Raw genomic sequence first — 5,307 nt, 5'->3', positions numbered from 1 at the left:
TGAGGGCATGTGAACCCATCATGTTCTCAGCTGATGGCAAGGGCAAAGGTTTGGGCCCCATCTACCTGGGCCTCTGCAAGACCAGCTCTGGTCTGCTGACAGGCTCCCTTTTGAAACTTAATGCAGGCCTGGCTTAGGGCGAAATTGTAGGCTAGGCAGTCTGGTTCCATAGCATCTTCCTCTTCTACATTATCAACACTGTGCCTTGGTTGTCACCAGATTCCAGATGCCCCCTGACCCTACATTCCTTGCCTTATCAACAGTTTCATTCTTAGTTCCAGCAGTTTCCTTCCTAGTTCCGGGAACTGCTGCCCCAGAGCTGCCCTGCCCTTCTACCTTCCTAACGCAGCTCTCCCAACACTGACTGAGCTGAGTCCTTGGTGGCAGCCAGTGACTTCCCCATGGGGTGCTCACACTTCACTGATGCCTGAAGTCACTGGGTTATTCAGGTGGTAGCTTTGACCCTAATGGCAGCCCAGCACTTATCACACTCTGGCTCTGACTGAGGTCCTAGAAGACAGATGTGGCGTCTTAGGATGGCTCTCACTCTTCACAGATTTGTTTTTGTTACATTCCCAGAAGCACAAATAAATGCTAACAATGAACTGACCAAGGCTGACTGTCACAGGGATACTCACAGTCACCACCATCCTCCATGGCTGTTCTCATAGGACACCCTGGAATAGGGCCTGGGATTTGTAGGGGAGCTCAGAAAACAAGTGCTCCTCATGGCCAGCTGTATGACACTGACCTGGAGGGGTCACACCCCTTTTCCCCTTGCTTGGCTTGGCCCTGGTTTTGGTATTGGTAGACAGTGTTCCTGGGACTCAGATTCTTTCTTCTTTGTCATGTTTTCTTTTTAGTTTCACCCACTTTAAATTTTTTTCTAGGCTGCTTCTCAACGAAGATGACATTAAGGACTCATGTCACAAGCTAATATTCCCAGGAGAAGAGCCTTGCAGCTGCTGTTCATTCTTCCCCTGACCCTGACCTAACCCAGAAGCTTCTCTGGATAGGCCTTTTGTCCTGGTATAGCCAGATGTCCTGGAAATGTGCCCTTCCCTACATAACACTCCTATATGCAAGATGACCTTCAACTTGCTCTGCTGCATGGTCACCTGATTGGTGGCCACCTTTGCCCATAGCTGCAGGCTGAGATCAAACAAAGTGTTCTAAGTGAATCAAGTCCAATCAAGTCTTGCCTCTCTCCTCCCCAGCTTGTGGAACCTATGTGCAGTAGAAAGTAACAGTCAAATACAATGGTCTGGATGTCAAGTATCCCCAGAGGTTTGCATGCTAGTGGCTTGGTCCCTGGTATGATAGGAGGTGGTGTGGCCATTAAGAAGTGAAGCCTAGTGAGGGGGGAGCATTATTCTCAGAAGAGATAAACATGCTCTTATGAAACTTGGTTGCCTCAAATGGGAAGAGCTATGAAAGAGCAAACCCTACTCCTGAATTTCTCTGTCTCTGTATTTCCCTTTGAAATATATTCCTGCCACAGTGCCATCTGTCAAAATGTGACCAAGCCCAGGGAGCCATCACTAGAGGTTGAATAGATGAAGCCACCTAAGTCCAGCCTTGCAGCCTTCAAAACTATTTGTATAATTATCATTATTATTGGTGCATAATACATGTTGTAAAGGCTTGCATGTTTCGAGGTACATATGTGGACAGAGGACAGTGTTTAGGAACATCCCCCCCTCCTTTCAATGTGATCTAAGACCCAGGAATCAAACTCAGGCTACATGCTTATTCAACAAAGACCTTTACTCATTGAGCCAACTCATCTGTCCTAGACTTCTTTATTGTTTAATGCATTGTGCAGTCTCTAGTATTTTGTTTTAGCAACAGAAAACAGAACAACATATAAAGACAATACTAGTGGAAACTCAAAACAGCCCAAGTTCAGGAGGTCACAAAACATCTTGGGAAGAATGATAGTTGGGCCGCTTCCTCTACAAAGATGACAGTGTACTCCATGGATGTTGATATAAACTGGCTGGTAACCCCATAAATTATACCTGGCTCGCCCAAACACAGCCCCTGTTCCTGACCATCAAGTATACTCTGAGCTCATCTGGAAAATAGTATTCTCTTCCTTCTGAGCTGTGTAATTTTCTTTAGAAAAACTGACTTCACGAAAATAAGATAGGAGTCTTTGTAGTCTTTATTTTAGAAGCCACCAGAATAATAATAGCAGAGCATCCGGGAACCGTTCAGAGGAGTGTCTGTGAGTAGTAATTAAAGTGGCTAACTCCCTTGCCAAGGACAGCTTCTCCTCATAGATAAAACTCCTGGTTCAGTCTTGGCTGTGTACTCTGTGACTTCTGCAACACCAAGGAGGTCTGTGGAATTTTCAGGGTGTGAAACAGCATGCACCATGAACTTGAAAATTGAATTTTGTCATGTATTTATGCCACAACCCACTCTCCTGGGCTTCCTAGCCCTAGAAAGAAGAGCCCCTGGGGTAGTCAGATAAGTGCTCAGTGCGAGAGTAAATCACAAATACCATAAACCAAGGCTCCTAGTCTCTTCTCAGACTGCTTTGTAGAGGGTTTATCTTTGCTCGGTCCACATATTAGCTCCACAGACAAACTTGTTCTATTCACAAGGTCCCCAAGGCGTTTGGAGGAGGTTTAGTATTATCCTGAGCCTTGGACGATGTCACAGATGAGCTCTAAGCAGGGCCAATCTTATTGGCTTGGCTCCGATCATAACCCAGAGCCTCTTGGTCTCATATTTTTTTCTGTGTGTATCCTTTATGTACTATCCCCTCAGCTCAAGCCTGCCTCTTCCTTCAAGTTCAAGTTCAAATTCACTGCCTCACTGAAACCTTTATTGCTACAGGCAGAAACAAGCCGATCATACCTCACAGATGCGTGATAGTTCAAAGCTGCTGAATCCTAGAGTGTGGGACTTGAAAGTCTTCAAAGCCACTACACTTTATATGTTTCATTTTTTTAAGATTTATTTATTTACTTACTCATTTATTATATATAAGTACACTGTCACTGTCTTCAGACACACCAGAAGAGGGAATGGGATCCCATTACAGACCACCACGTGGTTGCTGGGAATTGAACTCAGGACCTCTGGAAGAGCAGTCAGTGCTCTTAACCACTGAGCCATCTCTTCAGCCCACCACTACACTTTAATTTTACAGGTCTAGAGGCTGAGCAAGCATGTGAGATGCCACTGTGGTGCCTGGGCAAGAAAGACATCTGACGTTTCAATTCTAAATGGACATCTGTGTCACCATTACTACCAGCTCCCACCCAAGGCTCAGGGAACATCTTGAAAGACTTTAAAATCCAGAGGCTGGAAAAGACGGCTGTGAGTCAGTGTCTTTTACACGTCACTGCTGCCACCAAGATCTCAAAGCAGCCACGGCTGTCCACCCATGACCTACACAAGATCCAGCTAGTCAGCATTCTAAGCTTGGAGACAGGAGGTGCTCTTGGGGCCCTCACTCAACTGAGGAGCTGTTGGCAGGTGATGCTCATGGGAAGAAGGAAAATTATTATATTTTTTAGGGCTGTAGCTCCTTGTAAGTTGCCCATGCTTGGGTGGATGGCTTCATACCCATAGGCATTCAGGCAACACGAATTAGACTTGGTGGGTTTATTTTTTAGGGGATTTTTACACTCATCAGTGTAAACAATTAAACTCCAAGTTGATTTTATTTACTTTTGCCTCACAATTTTCAAATTGAAAGTGCACTGTTTAATAACATTGACTTAGAGAAATTTCCTAGTGTGTGAGTACTTATAGAGTTGATCAACAGCTTGTTGTGATGTCTACTACAGTCGGGAAAGAAGAATTTACTTGAAAAAAAAATCTAAAACCAAGAGTAAAATTGTTTCCTTTAAGGCTTTTGTTAGAAAACAATCTTCTTTTTTTCTGATTTAATTCTGGTATAATAAAGAGCCTCATTTCAAGTCCCAAACAAATTAACCTGTGTTAAAAAACAAAAGCATAGTTACTCGTGCTGTTTGCAAAATAATGTTTAGACACTTAGTTGTACCTTGAATTTATTTTTAAATACAATAAAAAGAAAAAATATATGAAGTTAGGAAGGGGACGTGACCAATGTATATATAGATATACAAGATATATGAAATTCTTAAAAAATAAAAATATAATACAGTAGAAGTACTAGAATAAACTTTCACGAAGTCATTGTTTTTAATAGCTGAGTAGTACTCCACTGTGTAAATGTACCACATTTTTTGTCTCCCCTGAAGGACCATCCTTAATTGACTATCAGTTAAGGAAAGGCTGCACAGACATGCTCGCAGGCCAATCTGATCAAGGCAATCATTGAGCTGAGTTTCCCTCATTCAGGTAACTCTAGGTTTATGCTCAGGTGACAGCTGAAACTAGCTTTGACAGTGCCAAAGAGTCAGACTCCTGCCAGCTTACTCTAGGCAGGCTCCACTCCACGTGGTTTGGTGGGTAATGGACACTTCCATGGTCACACGACCACTTTGACACCATTGGTGGCAGACTTTCTACTCCTAGCTCCAAGCTTTTAGAGACCTTTCATAGCGTCTTCATGCAAAGTGGTTCTGGGGCCAGCAGGCAAGGCCACTCCGCCTTCCCTCTGACGCTTAGTCCTGACCTCTTACATGATCACATAAACCATGTTAAGTTTTACCTTACAAGCTTCTAAAGCAGTGATTCTTAACTTGTGGGACATGATCCCTCTGGGGTTTGAATGACCCTTTCACAGGAGTCACATATCGAATATCCTGCATATTAGATATTTATATTATAATTCATGAGAGTAGTAAAGTTACAGTTATTAAGTAACAAAATAATTTCATGGTTGGGGTCACCACAGCATGAGGAACTTTATTAAGGACTGCAGTATTAGGAATGTTGAGAACCATCGCTTCTCGGCCTTTTGGCTAAGATCAAGTGTAGGAATGTTGAGAACCAATGTTTTAAAGTGAACTGTTCACATCTTATATCCTATTCTATGGCTTCATAAGAAGTACAGATTGAATGTCCTCTTAAAACTCACATTGTCATTTAATTACCATTCTGACAGTACTGGGAGGCGGGTCTCTGAAATTGTGAGGGTCTGTCCCTTATAAGTGGTTTGATGCCATTATCATTATCCTCAGAGTGGTTTTTTTTTTTTTTTTTTTTTTTTTACAAGCGAATAGGTTCTTGTCCCTCCTGCCCTCTTGGTCTTCCTTGCTTGCTCTTGCTCTCTGTCTGTTATACATTCATTTGCCTTCTGTCTTGTGACAGAGCACAGAGTGCTCTCCAGTTGTGGTTATGCCCATGGACTTCATAGCT

General features: G+C 43.1%; 1 pseudogene; it reads left to right on the top strand.

Annotated features, from left to right (window-relative positions):
* The first annotated feature begins 4,890 nt into the window (after positions 1 to 4,890).
* On the top strand, positions 4,891 to 5,054 carry LOC120094961 (U2 spliceosomal RNA; annotated as a pseudogene).
* Positions 5,055 to 5,307: the final 253 nt, after the last annotated feature.

The sequence above is a fragment of the Rattus norvegicus genome, chromosome 9 (assembly GCF_036323735.1).
Source record: "Rattus norvegicus strain BN/NHsdMcwi chromosome 9, GRCr8, whole genome shotgun sequence".
Taxonomy (NCBI): domain Eukaryota; kingdom Metazoa; phylum Chordata; class Mammalia; order Rodentia; family Muridae; genus Rattus; species Rattus norvegicus.
The sequence above is the reverse complement of the archived record's forward strand: the minus strand, read 5'-3'. Positions and strand labels throughout refer to the sequence as shown.